At 37.2% G+C, this 23837-nt stretch overlaps 3 long non-coding RNA genes across 12 annotated transcripts in view; 1 reads left to right on the top strand and 2 right to left on the bottom strand.

The window, feature by feature from the left end:
* The window catches only part of LOC116560157, a 325176-nt gene that overhangs the window by 82552 nt on the left and 218787 nt on the right, over positions 1-23837 (bottom strand). For all 10 annotated transcript variants that reach the window (XR_004272822.1, XR_004272831.1, XR_004272824.1 and 7 more), the window contains one exon: positions 22345-22450. This is a non-coding gene — a long non-coding RNA (uncharacterized LOC116560157). The remainder of the gene's footprint in view (positions 1-22344; positions 22451-23837) is intronic.
* Positions 12875-21689, bottom strand: LOC116560159. The gene is made up of 2 exons (XR_004272833.1): positions 18265-21689; positions 12875-16450 (listed from the first exon to the last, which is right to left on the bottom strand). It is a non-coding gene; the product is annotated as an uncharacterized LOC116560159 (long non-coding RNA).
* LOC116560158 lies at positions 16367-22445 on the top strand. Its single transcript, XR_004272832.1, has 3 exons — positions 16367-16452; positions 16800-16804; positions 22351-22445. It is a non-coding gene; the product is annotated as an uncharacterized LOC116560158 (long non-coding RNA).

The following is a 23837-nucleotide window of genomic DNA, read 5'->3' as shown; positions in this document are numbered from 1 at the left end:
AAGTATTTCTAAAATCTGCCCAATTATCTCCATCCCACTGCCATGACCTTGGATCAGACCACCATTACCTCTCACTTGGATAACTGATACAGCTTTGTAACTGGCTTCCCTATCTCCAGATCTTCCTTGACCTATACCGCTAGATGAAAACCGTGCCTCTATTTGGTTGCATTTCTATTTGGATTATGCCTTTCTTATATAGTTTTCATTTAACATTTATTTTGAAGTTTCTTATTTGCTTTGTATGTATATGTTTTATATTGATTGTATTCTTAAGGTTTTCTGAGACCTACATTTTAATATTTATTCTATTTAAATTTCTTCACCTTTTTTTTTTTTAAAAGCTATTAATCAATGCTTCTTATTAATCCCCACCCCCTCCCCTACCAGACACCTTCCCCAGGGAATTCATGTCTAATTGGCTGGACTAGTTACATCGCTACTCACAGGGCTCCCTTTTATGTCTTCTTGCATTGGATACACAATTGGCTGGATCCCATGTCTTCCTGTTTCTTGGTTTCTTCCAGTAAGTGACAGTCTAGGAAAGGGTGAATGTGAGATCCAATTTTGGAGTCTTTTCCTTTCTTAAAATATATTTATTCTGCTCTCATACTGATAAGTAATTTGGCTAAGATTCTAGCCTTAAAAATTTGATCCTTGAACTCAAAGAGCTTGTTCTCTAGTACTATATAGTTTTACTAACAAGATGGCTGCTTTTCTCTCTGGAGAATTTTATCATCTGCTTTTTATTTTTCCTGTTTTAAATTTTTATAATGATTTTCCCAAGGTTGAGTCTTTGTTAACTTATTTGCATTTTATGGAACCATCCATTTTGTATTGGTTCTTTGGTATGGGCACACTATCTTGTTTTATTGGTCTGATTGTTTTTTTGCTTTCTCTATTTTCTCTTCCCAAATATCTTATTTGTTGGATGTTGGATCTTCTGAATTGATCTTTTAAATCTCTTATTTTTCCATGTTTTCCATTTCTCTTTATTCCAAGTTCCAGGAAACAAACTAGATGGTATCTTCCTGTCCTTCTATTGAAATTTTGGCAATTTGATTTTTCACACAGCCTGATGCTCTCTTGCATCATATGTCAATGAAACCAAAGGCCCTGCTACAACCTTGGACTTCTTTCCCAACCTCTCCTGATCTGCATTCTCTATGTGACCCCTGCTCTCTTGGCTTTCTCTTCAATTTGCAGTCCTTTTTATCACCTTTGTTTTTGGCATAGGAAATTCCTGAAAATTTTATAAGCTACTATAAGACATCTCTTTAGATCCAACAGGGACTTGGAATAATACACATTCTTATAAGCACTGCTACTATCATACATATTTGTTGTCAGCAGAAATAATCCTCTGTAAAGTTGCATATATTGATCTTTATGTTAAAGTGACTCCTTTTACAGAGTGAAGAATGTTTTTGTAAATCAAATCAGGTTTCCTAATTTTTCTATTGCTATGGAAACAGGTTTTCTTATATAGTGTTTGGAGAAATGAATGGGTACCTCTATTATGTGAAGTAAAAAGGGTAAGAGAAAATACTGGAAAATTTTACGGCCACTTTTTTTCTGACCCTGGGTTAATAATATGTAGCTTACAGAATATACAGTTCTTTGCCATGTACTAGGCTCTGACAGAGCAGGGATCCTGTCTCTGAGCATGAGGTAGAGTAATTTATTTCTATCCAAGGCTGGGTCAGAATAATTATAATGACATTGACTATATTAGCTTCATTGAGAGACAAAGGCCACATCTTGTGATGTAGACACATCGTATAGATGAGTAAACAGAGAAGTCTTTGCCAGGAGCTGCACATCTAGTAAATGTCATTGCCTTGTACACTCCTGTCTCTCTACCTCTCATAATCTTGGTGCTCCCTGGAATAATCTCCCTTCTTTTTGACATTCAAAGGCCCTAGCAGTAGGGCATAGTGATTAAGAGCCTGGGCTCTAAAGGCAGACAACCATGGATTTGAACTTTTGCCCCATGACTTAGTGACTTTGATCCAGTTAGTGACCCGATCCATCACTGTGACCTTCCAAAGTGATTGTAACCATCTAGATCCATTCTCCACTCTTTCTCTCCATCCCACTAGTCTGACCTCTGTGCATTTTATCCATATGCTCCCTTGATCTGGGGCTTCTGGTTGATTTTATCTGATAGAAAGCCTCAGCAAGAAATTAGAGCATGGGAAGAGAAAGAAAATGGGGATGCTTATTCCTTCACTCTTCTCTTCCTGCCAGGTGCCCTCCTGACTTAGCTCTCTTTCTGGCTTCTGGTAATTATTCCTTTCCTTTTTTCAGGTTTGGGGATGACAATGGCCTCAATAAAATGAGAAGGAATAATGCAGCATCCTTTTCTAAGCATTGCTACTATTATACATTTGTTGTCAGCAGGCCATAGAATGAGCAGTGCTTATAAAAAGGTACTGCACTATTTCTTATGATTTAGTTACACCCTACTTACCTTTTGGTAAATAGTTCTTTTAATAAACTTTCCTCTAATTAACCTACTTTTAGGAAGCCATTTGTTTCCTTCTGAACCCCACAAAGATATCTTTATATGACTCAGTTGTCTTACCTATAAAGTGGGCTTAAGAATATTATTATCTCATAGATTTGTTGTGAGGGTTAAATGAGATAATAGACCTAAAGCTTTAGGCATAGTACATAGAAAGCACTTGATAAGTTTCAGCTATAACTATTAATAGTTGCAACATCATTCATCTTAAGGTCGAAATTAACCTACTGTTGATTCTGATTATTTCAGGATTCTGTTTTTCCAACGTTTATGCATTTTCAGTTTTTCCTGCATTAGCCTGTGGTAAGAAATGTTTATTTCTCATTTTTTTTTTCATGTCTTGTCCTTTAGCTAACCAACACTTTTCTTAAAAGATGACTAGTAGGTAATAATAGAGGAGGATTTATTAATAAGCAGGCTGAGAGAGATTATGGATTACATAGATATTGAGTTCCTATTGCACACACACACACACACACACACAAGATTACCTGCCTGGGTGCAATGGCCCACACCCATAATCCTAGCACTTTGGGAGGCTGAGGCAGGCAGATTATGAGGTCAGGAGTTCGAGACCAGCCTGGCCAACATGGTGAAACCCCATCTCTACTAAAGATACAAAAATTAGCTGGGCATCGTGGCACATGCCTATAATCCCAGCTACTCGGGGGGCTGAAGCAGGAGAATTGCTTGAACCTGGGTGGTGGATGTTGCAGTGAGCAGAGATCACGCCATTGCTCTCCAGCTTGGGTGACAGGGTGAGACTCTGTCTCAAAAAAATAAATAAATAAAAAATAAAAAGGATTGCCTGTCCACCTCTGATAGCCTAATCCATCCATGGAGATAAGAACAGAAATTATCTTTACAAATAGAATAAATCCAAACCTGCTTAGAAGTGTGAAGTTCTGGCAGGAGTTAGTAAGATGAACTAATTGACTTTAGCTTTCCTAATCTAATTCTGATTGATTTTGATAGAAAAAGAAACAGACAAGCTACCCAGGAGCATGTTCAAAGTCACCAGTATGTACCTAACACCATGAAGTTTTAGTCTGTGTTGATCTAAATGCAGAGCACAGCTTTGCACACGGAAGAGTTTAAAAAATCTCAGGAACAGATGTAGAGACACTCTTTTTCTTTTTTAGCAAGAAATGTGGTTACTGTCGGCCACCACAGTCAGAACCAGAGGACACCATGCCAGCTAACGGAAACCAGATGCTCTGGTAAAGAAAACTATGGATAAATATGAATTATTTTCGGCTGCATGACCTTCAATTATCTCCCTTAATGTTTAGACCTGGTTCTCTGCCATAATCTTTCTTAGAGTACTTAGAGAAGAGACCAACAAAGGGGCACCATTATAGAGTGATTTATGGAGGACATGGACAAGGGTCATCTATGGAATGTGAGAGAAAATAGGAGGGGAAAGAGAAAAGAGGGAGAGAGCGCACGCAAGAGAGATTGAGAATAAACTCAAGATAAAAAGTAAAAACATGGGAAATATAGTTATATGGGTAGAGTCCTGGCTAGGAGCCAGGAGTCCTGGGTACCAGTCCTTCTTTTGGTACTAACTCATTGCGACAGGCTGAACCAATTTAAAATACATTTATTGTGAATCCAGTCTTTTAGTTCCATTATGCCAAGATCCTCCCGCCATCACACAATGGGGCTAGTTTTTGTAGATTTTCTAATTTCCAGAAGTATTATAAGATTTGATAGTAAGATGATCTGTTTTTCTTCACCCCAGCTCTCTAATCCAGTGCTAATTCCTTTATTTCTCATATCATCCCAAGCCTATAGTTAACGTCTTGAAGATGCTGAGACTGAATTGTCATTTTTCTCTCCTCATCCCTTTTCGTGGAACTTCTTGACCACCTTTCCGTTTATTAAATCACTTTTTTTTTTCAGTTTAATGACTTTATTTTGATAGCTACTGCATGCCCTTAAGAAAAATCAGTGGTGGACTGGGTGCTGTGGCTCATGCCTGTAATCCTAGCACTTTGGGAGGCTGAGGCAGGCAGATCATGAGGTCAAGAAATTGAGACCATCCTGGCTAACATGGTGAAACCCCATCTCTACTAAAAATACAAAAAGTAGCTGGGCATGGTGGCCCGTGCCTATAGTCCCAGCTACTCGGAAGGCTGAGGCAGGAGAATGGCTTGAACCTGGGAGGTAGAAGTTGCAGTGAGCATAGATCACACCACTGCACTCCAACCTGGCAACAGAGCAAGACTTCATCTCAAAAAAAAAGAAAAAAAAAAGTAAAGTCAGTGGTGGTGGCACTAGCAGGAACTATTTATAATAAGCAAACTGTTTATGAAAAATAAAATCTTTAAGAGAAGACTCACTTGTAGACTTACGACATCTCTTTCATTGCATTTTGCTAAATTTTTTCAACAGTTTCAACACCCACAAGAATGTCCCTAAGTGTCTTACCAAACTCAGACTACTCACTGAGAAAGCGAAATTCATCTCATTTCTTTTTTCCTGTCTCCTTGATTCTTTCTCCTTTACTTAAAAGCAATTTCTCTTTTTCTGATCTATTCATCTTAATGGATTCATAAGTTTTCTAGAAATCTAGATTTGGTAGAATCTTCTCTTCTTCCTTATTAAGTTTACTGATTCTACTACAATAGTTGTTAAAAAAAAAAAACAGGAAAGATTTATTTTAGAGTTGACTGAGGCCTCAGGCTAAGAGTAGCTCAAAAAAATGAATAGTAAAGACAGACCCCAGCCATATTTTCCTTCTCAACAACATTTCTCCCATTTGTTCTCTCCTCTCTCTTCTTAGTTACAATTTTTTCCTCCTTTTTTTCCCCTAAACACACACACACACACACACACACACACACACACACACACACACACACACACACACACACACACACACTTTTATTTCTTCTATCTGAAAAAAAAAGACTATTACTTGGACTGCCAAAGTGAAATGTCACAGACTGGGTGGCTTAAACAACAAAAATTTATTACTTACAGTTCTGGAAGCTAGAAGCCCAGTATCAAAGAATTGACAGGTTTGGTTTCCCTCCAGGTCTGTCTCCTTGGCTTGTCGATTGCTGTCTTCTCACTGTGTCATAGTTTTCCTTTCTGTGTGTACGTTTCTATATTCCCTAATCTCCTCTTCTAATAAGGGTACCAGTCAGATTGGATTAAGCCAACCCTAACAACCTCATTTTAACTCAATTTCCCCTTTAAAGGCCCTATCTCTAAATACAGTCATATTCCTAGGTACTAGGTTGCCATATGTACCTCCTATGAATTTTGAGGGAACACAGTTCAGTCCATAATACAAAACAACAACAAAAAATTCTAAAATTCTCTTTTCACTTGACTTTTCTACTACTACCTAATTTCCTGCTTCTCTTTATAAAATATACTTCTCAAAAGAGTTGTATATGCTTGCTGTCTCTACTGTTTTCCCTCTCATTCTGTCATAATCTCACTCCATTTAGCTTTTTGCTTTCACCATTCCATGAAAACTACTCCATGGCCAAAGTCACTGATGATCTTGCTGATAAATCCAGTGGTCGGTCATTCTCAGTGCTCATTTTATTTGATATGGCGTAACATTTGACACAGTTGATTATCCTTCCTCAATACCCTCTGCTCCCTTGGCTTCCAGAACACCATACTTGATTGACCTTCCTTTTGCTTTCCTAGTTTTGCTGGTTCCTCCTCTTTTTCCAGAACTATTAATATTGTAACAATCTAGATTCTCTTCTCTATCCACATTCATTTGCTTCCTGAATTTATCCAATCTCATAATTTTAACTATCATGAATATACTAGACTCCAAAATTTATCTTGCTGCCTTTCTCTCTTACATCTCAAATGTCTATGTATTATTTCCATATGTTCATAATAGGTAGAAAATTGAATTCCTAATCACCCTCCCCAAACCTGCCCCATTTGTAATCTTCTCATCTCAATTTTTGGCAGCTATATCTTTCTGGTTGCTCAGACTAACAATATTGAATAATCCTTGACTCCTCTCTTATTTCATTACATATATTATTCACCATGAAATCATGTTGGCTCTAGGATCAGAACTGATTTAGAATCAGATCACTTCTCACTATCTCTGTTACTACTAATTTGAGCCAAGATATTATCTGCCCTCACTTGAATTACTATACTTGACTCCAAAATGGTCTCTGTGATTTCATATTTGACTCTTTAAAGTCTATTTTCAGTACAGCAACTACAGTGATGCTCTTAAAATACAAGTCAGATCATGTTACTTTTGACCTAGAATCTTCCAGTCAGTCCACATACTACTCAATGAAAAAGTCAGTCTTTACAATGGCCAAAAGACCCTTAATGATCCCACTCTTTGATCTCATCCTCGAATATTATCCCCCTCATTTATTTCACTAGCAATATTGGTCTCATTTTTTTTTCCTACAACACAGCAATAACATTCTGCCTTAAGGCCTTTGGATTAGCATTTTCATTTGAGGCATTTGTTTCTCAAATACCCACATGGATAACTAGTCCTCTCTCTCAAGCCTTTGCTCAAATTACACCTTTCAACCAGGCCCACCCTGATCTCCTTTTTAAAGCTGTAAATTGCCTCAAATCCAACTCCATTTCTGATCCATTTTATCTATTAAATATAACTTATGACCTTCTAATATATGATACAATGTGCTTAATTGTATAATACAGGCATACAATGTGTAATGATCACATCAGGGTAAATGGGATGTCTATCACCATAAGCACTTATCATCTCTTCATGTTACAGTCTAATTATACTCTTTTAGTTATTTTAAATTGTACAATAATTATTGTTGACTGTAGTTACCCTTTGTGTTATCAAATTCTAGATCTTATTCATTCTATCTAACTATATTTTTGTAGCCAATAACCACCTCTACTCCACTGACCCCCTGTATTAGTCTGTTCTCATGCTCTCTAGGCTTGGGGCTTGCATGTTCTGAGAACATGCCCTGATCTGTACCTTGGCCCCTTTTAGCCATGGCTGGAGCGGCCAAGATGCAAGGCACCAGGTCCCCAGGCTGCATAGAGCAGAGGGGCCCTGGACCTGGCTCAGGAAATCATTTTTTGCTCCTAGGCCTCCAGGCCTGTGATGGGAAGGGCTGTTGCAAAGGTCTCTGACGTTTCCTGAAGACATTTTTCTCCTTGTCTTGGCATTAGAATTTGGCTTTTCATTACTTATGTAAAATTCTGCTGCTGGCTTCAATTTCTCTCCAAAAAAATGGGTTTTTCTTTTAGACTGCCTTGTCATGCTGCAAAGTTTTAAAACTTTTATGCTCCGCTTCCTCTTGAAAGCTTTGCCACTTAGAAACTTCTTCCACCAGATACCCTAAATCATCTCTCTCAAGTTCAAAGTTCCATAGATCTCTAGGACAGTGGCAAAATGCTGACAGTCTCTGCATAGCAAGTATGACCTTTATTCTAGTTTTTAAGAAGTCCCTCATCTCCATCTGAGACCATCTCAGCCTGGACTTCCTTGTCCATATTACTATCAGTATTTTGATCAAAGCCATTCAACAAGTCCCTAGGAACTTCCAACCCTTCCACATCTTTCTATCTTCTGAGCCCTCCAAGTCTGTAGGAAGTTTTAAACTTTCCCACATTTTGCTGTCTTCTTCTGAGCCCTCCAAGTTATTTCAGCCTCTGCTCATTAGCCAGTTCCAAAGTTGCTTCCCCATTTTTCGGTATGTTTAGAGCACAAATTTACTATATTAGTAATACAGTAAAATTTACCTGGTACATTACCTGGTACAAATTTACTATATTAGTCCATTCTCACACTGCTATGAAGAAATATCCAACGCTGGGTAATTTAATGAGGAAGGAGGTTCAGTTGACCCACAGTTCCACAGGGCTGGAGAGGCCTCAGGAAACTTACAATCATTGCAGAAGAGGAAGCAAACACCTCCTTCTTCACATGGTGGCAGCAAGGAGAAGTGCCAAGCAAAAGGGAAAAGCCCCTGGTAAAACCATCAAATCTTGTGAGAACTCACTCACTATCATGAGAAAAGCATGGCAGTAACTGGCCTCATGATTGAATTACCTCTCACTGGGTCCCTCCAATCACATGTGGGGATCATGGGAACTATAATTTAAGATGAGATTTTGGTGGGGACCCAGCCAAACCATATCACCCCCCAACTACCCTTCCCAGTGTCTGGTAACCATCCTTCTATTCTCTATATCCATCAGTTCAATTGTTTTAATTTTCAGGTCCCACAAATGAGTGAGAATATGCAAATTTTGTCTTTCTGTACCTGGCTTTTTTCACTTAACAAAATGTTCTCCTGTTCCATCTATATTATTGTAAATGACAGGATCTCATTATTTTGATTGGCTGAATAGTACTCCTTTGTGTATATATACCACATATTCTTTATCCATTCATCTGTTGGTAGACATTTAAGTTGCTTCCAAATCTTGGTTATTATGAATAGTGCTGAAATAAATATGCAAGTGCAGATACCTCTTTAACTCATTGATTTCATTTCTTTTGGATAAATAGTAGTGAAATTGCTGGGTCACATGATATTTCTATTTTTAGTTTTTTAAGGGACCTCCATACTGTTCTCCATAGTGGCTCTATTAATTTACATTCCCACCATCAGTGTACAAGCGCTCTCCTTTCTTCAGATATTTTCCAGTATTTGTTATTACTTGTCAGTTGGATTAAAGCATTTTAACCAATGAATGAAATAATATCCCATTATAGTTTTGATTTGTATTTCTCTGATGATCAGTGATGTTGAGCATGTTTTTTTATGCCTGTTTGCCATTTGCATGTTTTCTTTTGAAAAATTATATTAAGATCTTTTGTTCATTTTTTTGATCACATTATGACATTTTTTCCTATTCAGTTGTTTGGGGTCTTTATATATTCTCATTATTAATTCCCTTGTCAGATGAGTAGTTTATAAATGTTTTCTCCCATTCTGTAGGTTGTCTCTTCACTTTGTTGATTGTACCCTTTGCTATGTAGAAACTTTTTAACTTGATTTGATCCTATTTGGCCATTTTTGCTTTCGTTGCCTGTACTTTGGAGAAATTACTCAAGAAAATTTTTGCTCAGACCAATGTCCTGAAGAGCTTCCCATGTTTTCTTGTAGCAGTTTTATAGTTTCAGGTCTTAGATTTAAGTCTTTAATCCATTTTGATTTTACTGTTGTATATAGTGAATCATAGGGATCCAGTTCATTCTTCTGCATGTGGATATCCAGTTTTCCCAGGTTCATTTATTGAAAAGCCTGTTCTTTCTCCATCGTTTGTTCTTGGAATCTTTGTTGAAAATTCACTGTAGATGTGTGAATTATTTCTGTTTCTTTTATTCTTTTTCATTGGTCTGTGTGTCTGTTTTTATGCCAGTACCATGCTGTTTTGATTACCATAGCTCTGTAGTATAGTAAGAAGTCAGGTAATACAATTACTCCAGATTGTTTATTTTTGCTCAGGATGGCTTTGGCTATTCTGAGTCTTTCATGGTCCTATTTAAAATTTAGAATTGTGTTTTCTATTTCTGTGAAGAATGTCACTGGTATTTTGATAGAGAATACATGTAATCTATAGGCTGCTTTTGGTAGAATGTACAATTTTACAATATTTATTCTTCCAGTCCATGAACATCAAATGTCTTCCCATTTTTTGTGCCCTTGTCAATTTCTTGCATCAATGTTTTGTACTTTTCATTGTAAAGATCTTTCACTTCTTTGGTTAAGATTATTCCTAGGTATCTCATTTTTAGCTATTATAAATGGAATTACATTCTTCATTTCTTTTTCAGATTGTTCACTGTTGGCATACAGAAATGCAATAGATTTTCATATGTTGATACTGTTGTTGATACATAAACAGTTGTTGATACTGCAGTTGATACCTGCAACTTTACTGAATTGATCAGTTCTAATACTAATATATTTTGTGTAGTCTGTGTTTCCAAATATAAGATTATATCATTTGCAAACAAGAATAATTTAACTTCTTTCTTTCTAATTTAGATGCCCTTTACTTTCTTCTCTTCTCTGATAGCTCCTGTGAGAATTTCAAGTACTATGTTGAATAACAGTGGTGACAATGGGAATCTTTGTTGTGTTCCAGATCTTAGAGGAAAGGCTTTTCATTTTTCTCCACTCGGTGTGATACTAGCTATGGGTCTGCCATATATGGTTTTTATTTTTATTGGGGTATGTTCTCGGTATACTCAGTTTTTTGAGAATTTTTATTAAAAAAGGGTATTGAATTTTATGAAATGCCTTTTCAGTGTCAATTGAAATGATCATATGTTTTTTTCCTTCATTCTGTTAATATGATGTATCACATTGATTTTTTTCCTTCATTCTGTTAATATGATGTATCACATTGATTGATTTGCATACATTGAATTATCCTTGCATCTCAGGGATAAATCCTACTTGGTCATGATAAATGGTATTTTAATGCATTGCTGAATTCAATTTGCTAGTATTTTGTTGACGACTTTGGCATCAATGTTCATCAGGGATCATGGCCTGTAATGTTTTTTGTTTGTTTGTTTTGATGTGTCTTTTTCTGCATTTTGGTATCAGGGTAATACTGGTCTTGTAGAATGAGTTTGGAAGTATTCCCTCCTCCTCTAATTTTTGGCACAGTTTGAGTAAGATTGATATTAGTTCTTCTTTAAATGTTTGGTATAAATCGGCAGTGGGTCCTGACCTTCTCTTTGCTGGGAGATGTTTTATTACTGCTTCTATCTTGCTGCTTGTTATTGATCTGTTCAGGTTTTAGATTTCTTCCAGTTCAATCTTGGTAGGTTGTATGTATCTAGGAATTCATCCATTTCTTCTAGGTTTTCCAATTTATTGGCATATATTGCTCATAGTAGTCTCTAATGGCCCTCTGAATTTCTACAGTGTTAATTGTAATGTCTCATTTTTCATCTCTGAGTTCACTAACTTGAATCTTCTCTCTATATTTCTCAGTCTGGCTAAAGGTTTGTTAATGTTAATTTAAAAAGACCAACTTTAGCTCTTGCTTTTCTAGTTCTTTACAATGTACACCATGCATTAGGTTGTTTATTTGAGTTATATGCTTTTTTGATGTAGATGTTTATTGCAACAAACTTTCTTTTTATTATAGCTTTCACTGTGTCCCATATATTTGGTATATTGTGTTTCCATTTGCATTTGTTTCAAGAATTTAAAAAATTTTCTTCTTAATTTTTTCATTAACTTACTGGCCATTCAGGAGCATATTGTTTAATTTCCATGTGTTTCTATGGTTTCCAAAGTTCCTCTTGTTATTGATTTTTAGTTTTATTCTATTGTGGTCAGAGAAGGTACTTGATATTATTTCAATTTTTTAAAAAAACTTTTAACAGTTGTTTTGTGGCCTAACATATTATCTATCCTTGAGAATAATCCATGTGCTGAGGAGAAGAATGTGTAGCCATAGTGTGAAATGTTCTGTAAATGCCTATTAGGTCCATTTGGTCTATAGTGCAGATTAAGTCTGGTGTTTCTTTGTTGATTTTCTGTCTGGATGATTATTTCCATTGCTGAAAGTGGAGTGTTGATGATGAACCCTGCCAGGACTAGGTCCTTCCCTTCAAGGCAACAGGTTCCCTTTTGTCCCTTGGTGTGTTTAAAGATGTCAATCAAGAACTAGGGCCTGTAATGGAGGCCTCGAGACTTTGCTAGGTTTTCTAGTGTGGCTGACCTGGTATCCAAGTTGCAAAATAAAGCCTTCTTTACCCTCTTCTCTCTTCTCTTTAAGCAAAGGGAAGGAGCTCCTCTTGAAGCTGCAAACTGTGCTGCTTAGAATTGGGGAGGGATGATGCAAGCACTCCCTTAGCTATCTTGGCTGGTGTCTCAGTAGGACTGCATGCATTCTAAGTCCACTGGTTCTAAGCCCAGCACAGTACAAGGACTTGCCCGGAAATTGCAGAACTTGTGGCCTAGACAGCCTTTCAAGTCTATTTAAAACCCCAGTACACTTTAGCCCTCAGTGCTGGGGCTTGCCAGAAATCAGGTTCCCACTGCTGGGATGGGTGATTCCCCCCTGGCTAAGGTTGGTCTAAATGCTCTCTTCAGGAGTGGTGGCTGAATTCTGCCCAATCTTGCTTTCCACTGTGACAGGACAGCACTGAGTCCCAATTCGAAGTACAACAATCCTTGCACTCTCCCTCTTGCAAGCACAAGGATTCTCAATCTGTGCCACATAGCTACTACAGGAGAATGGGGGAGGGGTGGTGTCAGCAATTCAAGACGCTTGCTTATTCTCTTCAGTGTCTCTTTGCTTGCTATGATGTTAAAATCAGGTACCATGATTTCTCACCTGATTTTTTGTTCTTATGAACATGCTTTCTTGTGTGGACAGTTACTCAATTTGGCATTCCTATGGAAGGGAATGATTGCTGAAGGCTTCTATTTGGCATCTTGTTTCACCTCCCTCCTTCGTAATTCTGTTATGAGGCCCTATGTATGATGTAAGCATGCAAGCATCTTGCTCCTACCCTGTTTGTTCAGACCTGACACTAAATTCCTTCAGGCGTCATTCCTCACCTCAGTGCCAATTCATGCGAGCCTCCCTTCTAATCTTTCATGGCTCATTCCTACACTTACTAAACAAGACAGCAGTATTTGTCACATTTAATACTATTGCTGTGGTTTGGATGTTCACGTCCCCTCAAAATTTATATGTTGAAATTCTAACACCCAAGGTGATGGTGGTCGGCAGTTGGGCTAACTGGGAGATAATTAGGCTCTGCCCTCATGAACAAGATTAGTGCCCTCATAAAAGAGGTTCTAGAGAGCTGCCTCGTCTTTTTCATCATATGAAGACACAGTGAGAAGCCACTATCTATGAACCAGAAGGCAGGCCTCACCAGACACCAAATCTGACAGCACCTTGGTCTTCAACATTTCAGCCTTCAGACCTGTGAGAAATACATTTATGTTGTTTGTAAGCCACTCAGTTTATGGTATTACAGCAGCCTGAGTAGACCATGGCAAATATGATAACGTTATAGCAGTCACCTCCTTCTTGAAGATCTTTATTAAATTTTGTACTGGTCTTTATAATAATGACACCTAAATTTATCTCCCACTTCCAATCTTTTTTCACCTAACTTACTCTTTTATTGTTTCTAGATTAAGCTTCTGAAAATACAGCTATGATCTTATCATACTTTGAGTAGCTCCCAAAGATGACTGAATAAAGCCCAAATCCTTTGGCTTAGTATTCCAGACTGTTGACAACCTAGCCACAGTTGGCTCTTCAGCCTCATTCCTCACTATGTCTTCATGCATACCTTAAACTTTAGACAAAATGGAGTACTTGATGCTTATTAAACATAGCTAGTAAGTTTCCTACCTCTATGCTTTTCTCAGACTGTTAATTCTGAATGTAGAGTTCTTCATCCTTTATATCTACCTCTTGAATTTCTTCTCAGACTTAGCTTATGTAATATCTCCACTATGAAATTACCCTGAAGCATCCTTCAATGAACAGACATTTTCTTTCTTTAAACTATGACAGAAGTTTGTCTGAACTTCTCTTCCAGCTCTGATTACTTCTGCCTTCTGATATATTTGTATACATGCTTGTCTTTTTTCCCCTCCCTCCACCCCCACCCTCCCAACCCACAGACTACAAGCTTTCTTTCACTAGGCTGAAATTTATTCATCTTGATGTGCTTCACAGTTCTTAGCTTCATGCCTGGGACCTAAGAGACACTCAGTGACACTCAGTTAAAGTCTATTTAATAGATATTGAATCAGTTTCTAATTTTCTCTATTGGGCTGTGTAATTCTGTACTAAGTACTTCCCTCTTACAATATTCTACTCTTCTGTCATCTACTTCCTCTTCTTCTCTGGTCCTTTTTAGTTCTGACTTTACAATAGATCTCATGCTTTAAGTTACTTAATTAAAAAAAGAGTATAAATGAATTAGGAAATGCCTCAAATCACTATTTCTTCGTGTATGCACTTACCAAATTGGTCCATGTATTTTAAATGCAGAAATACAGTTTCTATTTATAGCACTTATATTTTCATTGTGTGTTATACAGTGTTAAAGTGTTTTTATATTTATTTTATCACATAATTGTCAAGGTCTAACTGGAAATTGTTGAGGCATATTGGAGACCAGAAGTACTAAGAACCAAATATCTTGTTTGATCCAAGATGGTTCTAGTTTAAAATATCCTTTCCTGGCACTAGACTGTCTCAGTTTTGGCTTCAGATATTATGCTTGGTATGATAAGCAATTCCTATACTTTGTTTCTTTCTTGTTATTAGTACTTGAAGTCCTGAGTGAGGGTAGGAAAGGTGTTGCTATTTCAAAATAAAACTATAGCTGGCTTTGTTGGTATATATTCATTTTGGTAGCTTTGTCTTTCCATGTGAAGAAAAATAACTGTCTGATAATTGACTAACCAGCCAGCATTTATTGAGCAACTAATCTGTACCTAGCAATGTGCTAACTTAGAAAGAACTTGAGGGATAAAACGAAATCTTATTTGTCCTTGTAATCACTCTCTCCTCTCCAATGGGCCAAGTTTAATCTACTAATTAAAACATGCACTGCCCCTATGCTATGGACCAGGCACAGTTTTTAGGCAATGGTATGGGAAGATAAATATGTCTGGTATCTGCTTTCAAGGAACCTATAATAAAGGAGAAGAAACAGATAATGAAGCAAAATGATTACAATATAGTATGGCAGGTTCTGTATCAAATATTTCTTAAGGATGTGATGAAAGCACTTAGAATGGCTAGCTCAAGTATCATTCCTTTCTAGAAGCTTTTTCTAGGCCTTAAGAGGTTCAATAGACTCAATTTATGTTCATTTAACAAAAGAATGATTATGAAAAGTTAACCACAATAAAAGGCCAAAAGTAAGAAAATGGCATGGTAGAGGTAGAGTGTAGGATTTTGCAGGAAGATCACTTGTGATGGGTAGTTTATAGGGAGTAGCACTGAATTCCCCAAACCTAATCTAATTGATGGTCCCAAAAGTCTATTGAGAGTGAATTCTTGGTCTGATTGCCCTATACAGCGTTATAGGTCAGGTTCTGATAAAGAATGTTCTAATATATTCTTTAGAGTTAAAACTGGGATAATTGCCTGGATTGATTTTTGAGTATGTGATACTTTGATCCTCTGAACAGAAATTATATTGATATTCTTTGCAGCCATGAAGCTTCCCTTGCTATTCTTTGTGGGAATTTGGGAAAGAAACCGTGAATGAGTGTGGAAGAAAGTCTGTAAAATGGCCTACTTATGCTTATTAAAAGGTAGTGAAATCTCTCTAACCAAAAGATGAGTTCTTCACAGCTAGGAAAGAAAGAGTTGTATTCTATTCTGTGTCATCTATCATAATCTGCTAGCTGTGGTCCAGCAGTTAAATATTTACTACCAGCAATGATGGCAGAAGTGAGAAAAGCCTAGTTTGATTTTCCAGATCTAAGGCTGCATTTTGAACTGCCACTTAGACAAATGCTTTGACTTAAAGCACTGAGCCAGCTTGATTTGGAACTGTCACCACCAAGAGAGAAAATGTCTGGAATACTGCAGTGTCATTTCTGGGCAGTCTGTCTTTTATGACTTGTCATGCATTACTAAAGGGAGACAAGTGAATACTGTGGACATGAAATCATTAGTGCTGTCATAGCAGGCAGAAGAAAGACCACCAGGCAGAACACAAGACCACCCAACACAAAACATGAGCTGCCATTAGCAACATGGTTGAGACTATATGCCCTTGACATTTGCCTTTCAGAATGTTGAGCCACCAAGCATGCTGTGGATAATTATTGCTTTGTGATGATATTAAGCAACTCTCACAATGTGGACCACCAGTTCTGGTTTGGGTTTCTTCTTTTTATTAGCACCATCTGAGAATGTCTGTGGTAGAGACTTTGGTGAATTTCATCTGTCCTGTGGCCAAAGGAATGAAAGGAAGAGCAGCTTATTTTGTTAATATGGAAAAATTCAGAAAGGAAAAAAAAAAAAAGAGCCCATGACACATGTCTGGAAGAGGCTTCAGTGAGGGATTTTTTAATTTTTCAAAGTATATGAGATTGTTTTACTACTGATTATTATAGTACACTCTCTATGCAAATAGCCTTATACTAATTAGCCCTATACTAATTTCACACAGACCTGCTATCTCCTGGTTGAAAAACAAGCCAAAACAAAATAAAGCATTTATTCCCCAAAATAAGTTAATATGATTTTAAACAATCATACGGTTTTAAAATTTTATTTATTTATTTATTTATTTGAGACGGGGTCTCCCTCTATTGCCCAGGTTGGAGTGCAGTTGTGCAATCTTGGCTCACTGCAACCCCCACCTCCTGGGTTCAAGCGATTCTTCTGCCTCAGCCTCCCGAGTAGCTGGGACGACAGGTGCATGCCACTACTCCCAGGTAGTTTTTTTGTATTTTTAGTAGAGATGGGGTTTCACCACATTGGCCAGGCTGGTCTTGAACTCCTAATCTGGTGATCCACCTACCTTGGCCTCCCAAAGCGTTGGGATTACAGGCAGTGAGCCACCATGCCCAACCAGGTATTTTTATTGTAAAAATATTTTTGTAAAGGAAAAATTAGTTCAATCTCTTTCCTTTATTTGCCTTTGCCTCAGACTTTTTTTCCTGCCTTTATTTCATTTTATTCCACTTCCAATTATTATATTGAATGTCTTGGTCAAATTTTTAAACTTGAATTTACCAATACTGCTTCTTGTCTGATTCATTTATTCCCTCATAACAACTGTCTTGTTCAAGTTGTTTTCTGTGTGTTTGCTATTTTGTTGATACTTGCTTCTCTTGTACTCTTGTTCTTTCAGTCAACATTTTATTGAAGTTATTTACAGATTTTCTCAGGCATGTAAAATCCATTAACCATCTACATAACTGTTTTATCTTTATGATTTCAATGCCTTTTAAATTCAACTGTTTTTTTGAGGAGTTTCTATTCTTTCTGAAAATTTTGAATTCCAAAGAGAATGGATAATTAATCCTTAATAAGTAACTCAGTATCTTAGTTTTCTTAAAGAAACTTATTTAGATTGCAGATCTTTAAATTAACTTAGCACATTATGTTGTCATTGCTAATAAAATCTATCTTTAGTGGACGCAAACAAGAATTACTTTAAAAACATATATGGAGAGGTTAGATTTTATACCTAGTACATAAATCTCTTGATTCAAAACATTTGACAAAAATGCCATAAGTTGAAATTAAATTATCTTTCACTGAAGCCAATTCTCCAGCAGTATCAGTAGTAGAACTGGGGCTCTTTCCCATTCCAGTCTGTTGCTCTAATAAGCAACATGGGTGTGTACAGGTGAGATTTTCATCCAGTTAGCATTCATTCAGAGGGCTACATATTCTAAACCTTTCTAACTCAACAAAAGCAGAGTATGCAAACATTCTACACGGTGCCCAACTACAGATAGTTGATGAATAAATGTCAGGAGCTAAACATAACTAGAAAAAGCTGTAGAACAAAAAACAGACAAAATCGTAAAAGGGCTAGTTCTGGAAAAAAACATTCATGAAGATCATGGATTTTAGAGTTTAGACCCCTGATTCAACTCTACTTATGCATAATCTGTTTTGGAACCCATGGCATATGCCACTATTTCCAGTAACTGATCCAAAATTGAGTTCCATCCTGGAATGTTGTGGTTTCCAAATACTAAATTGTTTACCAGATATAGAACAATACAGATTTTTCATCAACTTACCCAGGCCTCTTCTGACCACCATTTCCTTAGTATCCTAACAAGAAATTCTGAATTTCTCTTACTGGTATATAAGCTCACAGGCTGATGTGAATTTGTCTTCTTTCTCACTGAGGAGATTTCCCTGCTTTCCCATGCCCTGCATCATTCTTTCATCCCTAGGGCCTGATCTTTCCATTTCCTGTGGGGTAGATGCTTGGCCCAAATGTGTGTAATTATGAAGCTTCCCTTGGGATCTGGGGTGGTGGGAGGGGATAGTTCTTGGTGCCTGGTGCATACAGTTTGTGTCTCAGGAGAAGAATCATAGAAAACAATTAACTGAGCATTTGTCAAAAATACTGGCACGTGCACATGTCTTTTAACTCCCCAAAGATTTGCCTTCTGCTTTGCTAACCTCAGGATACTGGCCAGCCAGATGGAAAGACTGCCAAGCACATCCAGCTAATGTAGCCAGAAGGCCACTCCATTTGAGTATCTGGAAATCATTCTTTCACTCACTTGGGAGGTTCTGGGGCCTCTTTATTTCCTCAGAAACAAGGCCCACCCCAAAGATTTCAAGAGCACATTGCAGCCCAGTCTCCACAAGTGAACAAGCTGTAAGAGTTGGAAATCTGCAGCTCCTCTCCTGCTCTATTTAAGGCAATACATTTGTTTCCCAGCAACATAGGTTTACAGCCTCCCAAGATCCTTCTCATGAAAGGCAATAGAATGCAGTGTCAAGTTAAGTTAAGATGAGTGATTAGAGAAATCTGTAGCTACTGAGAATGAGGTTCCCAGTTGAATATCAGAAGCAACCACAGAAGGTGAGGGTTTGCCTCTTTTCCATCTGTTGTCAGAACTAATGAAGAGAAGCAGAAGGCATTGATTTGCTTCTCAAATTCCCAGCTCCGCTTCTCACTTGCCAATAATGATGCACTGTGTAGGGGATGAATCTTCACTCCCATATCTCTTCCCTTGTTTTGGTGGTGGGCTGGCCATATCCAGAAGGGAAAGTGAAGTGAAATTCCCTGAATGTAGATGGGTAGGCAAGATTCTACCAAGGTCAGTCCTTGAGCAGGAGAGCTCCTTTACCTGCAGCACCTCACCAGAATGTTCGCAAGGCAATGATATCGATATGAAAATAAACCCCATCTTTCACTCTGCACTTTTCTCCTTCTTGCCTCAGATTAAAATGCCCCCCTTTATAAAAAAATCAAGCAAATATAATAAAGATAAAAAAGTGACCGACAGAAATTTAGTGGAAATAAATTTATACTTAACTCTTCCTCCTCGCCACCCCTTCCATTCCTTAAATTGGAAACAATACTTCAGTAATGGTCTTTCTAATACATAAATGTAACCATATCACTTCCTTGGTTTAAAATCTACAACTGTTATTTAAAGTCAAGTTAATGGTCTTTAGCATAATACTCCTCCATAACCCCCACCCCTGCCAAACTCAAGCCATGCTGAACTACTGCAGCTCCTTAAATCATCAGGTACCTTTAGAGTTTCCACACCTGCACACAAGCCACTCCCTATACTTGAAATGCCTTTATTTCACTGGTCTTGCAAAACTGCTAATTTAAAATGTCATTCAGATGTCCCTTCATTTGAAAATCTTCTCCAATTCTACCAAGAATAGCACTTGCTCTCTTTACACCATGGAATTGTGTGTGTATCTCTTTTATAACATGATATTATATTGGTTTTGTTACTGCTATTTACTTGCATGTCCCTCCTGGTGGACTGATGTCTTTGGGGGCAGGGGTTTAGTGTTATTGTCACATTAACCCCAAGGTTTCTGAATGACTGCAGTGTAGTAGGTTCATTACACTGTTGCAGAATGAATGGACAAAACTGGTAAATATAACTCAACTTTATATATATTTCCCCATTTTCTAAATTCTCACCTTAAGAAAGATGCTTTTTCCTCTTTTTCCACATTTTGTTGAAGTAGTACAGTCTTTCATCTCTTCCCCTTATTCCCATTCTAAATTATTGATTTTATAGTTTTTTGGAAAAGAAGGTATTTGGCACAGCATCCTTCTCTCTACTGTCACCATCATGGCTAAATTCTCCTATCAGAGATCCAGAGACCTCAGCTTCTGTCAAGCAGCCTTCTCTCAAGGCCGCAGCACTCCCTGGGGTCTGTGCTCCCTCTTATTCATTGCACTGGGGCCCAAGAGTGAAGAACACTTCCCTTTATGACCAATCCCTTGGTTATTCTCCCTTCAAATGTGTAAACAGTCCCTTCGTTAAATGCGATTTACCCTTTGAATGAGCCATTTCTTTCCTGCCTCAACCCTGACTGACACTGTGGTCAACAAATAATAATAATTGACTTACTATGTATTAATTAATCTCTTAATTTATAAACAAAAATAGGGATTTATTTCCCTGAGTTATATCATATCCACAATGATATCTGTGGGAGTCAGGGGCCAAAGTCTTGAAAATGTGTAGTGAGCCCAGAGAAATATTCTCCGTCGAAGTTGAAATTTGTATTTTCAGACTTTCCTGTTATATACATTTGTCACTCATGCAACAAACGTTTATTAATCACCACTTTCTCTTTATTTTTATCTTTCAATTTTTGTCTTATCCTTTCCCTTTTCCATGTGAGAATATTCTTAAATCATAAGTCAGAAAACTTCAACTACTAGCTATGTAATTAGGCAAGTCTCTGGGCCTTGGTTTCTTTATCTATGAAATGGGGAAGATAATACCTCTTTTACAGAACCCAAAGAGCTGCTGAGTAAATCAAATAGAACAGTTTTATATACAACGTATAATTATATTTACTACTTTTATTGTTTTTGCTGCTTTCATGCTTTTAATTGTTGATGTCTTTCCTTAATAGTGCTTTTTTTTTAAAAAAAATTATTTTTCTTTCTGCTGTTTTAGGTTTTCTTCCCTTACCATGATATTCTTTTCGTGCTCCTCTTCCACAAGTGCCACCCTCTTGACTAGTCTTTTGGAAATACCCTGAAAGACCAGTTATTCTATACCTCAGCTCCTTTGGGACTGTCCTATTCCTTTTTCTCTCTTGCCTTGGTGACTTTCTTAAAAGCATGTTTAAAAAAATATTCCCCCGTGGTAAAAGGATAAAAATTCTAGAGAAATATAAACTTGGACCTAGACTGAAACAGATATATAATTGTCCTTTGTTGAAATGGTTTGGCTCTGTGTCCCCAATCCAAATCTCATCTTGAATTATAATCCCATAGTACCCATGTGTCAAGGACAGGACCTGGTGGGAGGTAACTGGATCATGGGGGCCGTTCCCCCATGCTGTTCTTGTGATAGTGAGTTCTCACAAGATCTGATAGTTTTATGTGTTTAACATTTCCTCCTACATACACTTTTTCTCTCTAGCCACCTTGTGAAGAAGGTATCTGCTTCTCTTTCCTCCATAATTGTAAGTTTCCTGAGGCAATCCCAGCCTGGTGGAACTGTGAATCAATGAAACCTTCTCTGTTGATAAATTTCCCAGTCTTGGGTATTATCTTTATGCCAGTGTGAGAATGGACTAACAGATTTGTTTTGTGGTTTTTGAGACTAAGGTTCATAGTGAATACCAGAAAGGTTTCTAGGGTTCAGTTGATCACAGCCTGAATAGTCTCTTCTTATGTTACTGTTGTAATTAGTGGTGTAATAACACCACCAAGGTATTGTCTGTCTTCTCTCACAGCTGGCACTGAGATCAATGCTCTCTCCACTGCACCACATTGTCTCTGCAGAAGTTTTCAGTGTTGCTCTTTTATGAGATGGTCTCTTTAATTAACTCATAGGATGCACAGAATTTGCATCACTCTTGGTTAATATCTACTTTCCAGTGACTTAGTTGTTTATTTTTAAAAGTGACTCTTAGCTCCTTAAGGATGTGGAAAAACTCCATGAAGGAAGAAGTGAATTCAGCACTAAAAGAACAACTTTTTTCAATCTTAACTTTAATGTCATTTCTATTATTTTTATTAAAGAATTCAAAATTGAAATTATTTGTCCATATACATGTTTTAATTATTTTGCAGTGTGTGGCATGTATTCATAAAATATTAGTTTAAGAAACCAAATAGAAGATAGACTGAGTTACTGGCTTACCTTCAGGTCACATAGGAATCACAACCAGGATACAGTCCTTAAGAATCTTAGTTGACACCAGAGATTGTCATTACCCAGGGTCTCTCCTTGGAGGGGACTTGGTGCACTGAAAATGGAGATCATGAAGGCATCAAAGAATGCTCAGAGAATCCCTTGAGAAGCATTGTAATAGTACTTTTCTTATAAAGTGTGAGCATGTATAAGATAACTTCATGAAATGACTATTATGGAGATTTATTTGGGGCTCTTTAGCATCATCATTGGCAGTGGTACTTTAATAGAAAAGCAAACAAACAAAAATCACCTGAGCTGATGAAAACAACTATGGAAGCATCCAGTACAGTATCTAGCAGAGAGGAAGTATTAATTACCTCTTCATTCATGGAAAGAAGGAAAAAGGGGAAGGAGAGAGAGAAGAGATGGGAAAGGCTTTTAAAAACAGATGATATATACTAGAGGCTGGGAAGCATGAGTGGGTGGGTGAAGCAAGGATGAAGAGAGGTAGGTTAACAGGCGCAAACATCAGTTAGATAAAAGGTACAACTTCTGTTGTTCAACTGCAGAGTTGAGCAACTATAGTTACAACAATGCGTTATATATTTCAAAATAGCTAGAAGAGAGTAGCTTGAATTGTTCCCAATATATAGAAAAAATAAATAATCAAGTGATAAATACCTCAAATATCCTGATTTGATCATTACACAACCTATGTATGTAACAAAATACCACATCTACCTCCATTAAAATGTAAAATACTATGTATCAATAAAAAGTAAAAATACAAAATTAAAAGCAGATTTTAACAGGCAAAATAACCAGCTAGCATCATAATGACAGGATCAAATTCACACATAAAAATATTAACCTTAAATATAAATGGGCTAAATGTCTCAATTAAAAGACACAGACTGGCAAATTGGATAAAGAATCAAGACCCATCAGTGTGCTGCATTCAGGAGACCCATCTCACGTGCAAAGACACATTTAGGCTCAAAATAAAGGGATGGAGAAATATTTACCATGCAAATGAAAAGCAAAAAAAAAGCAGGGGTTGCAATCCTAGCTTCTGATAAACAGACTTTAAACAAACAAAGATAAAAAAAGTCAAAGAGCATTACATAATGATAAAGGAATCAATGCAACAAGAAGAGCTAACTACCTTAAGTATATATGCACCCAATACAGGAGCACCAAAATTCATAAAGCAGGTTCTTAGAGACCTACAAAGAGACTTAGACTCCCACACAATAATAGTGAGAGACTTAACACCCCGCTGTCAATATTAGACAGATGAACAAGACAGAAAATTAACAAGGATATTCAGGAGTTGAACTCAGCTCTAGACCAAGCAGACCTAATAGACATCTACGAACTCTCCACCCCAAATCAATAGAATATACATTCTTCTTAGCACTACATCACACTTATTCTAAAACTGACCACATAATTGGAAGTAAAACACTACTCAGCAATGCGAAAGAACAGAAATCATA

This window comes from Sapajus apella, unplaced genomic scaffold, assembly GCF_009761245.1.
Source record: "Sapajus apella isolate SASKATOON/1434 unplaced genomic scaffold, GSC_monkey_1.0 scaffold25, whole genome shotgun sequence".
Lineage (NCBI taxonomy): Eukaryota > Metazoa > Chordata > Mammalia > Primates > Cebidae > Sapajus > Sapajus apella.
This window is presented reverse-complemented; position numbering and strand designations above follow the sequence as displayed.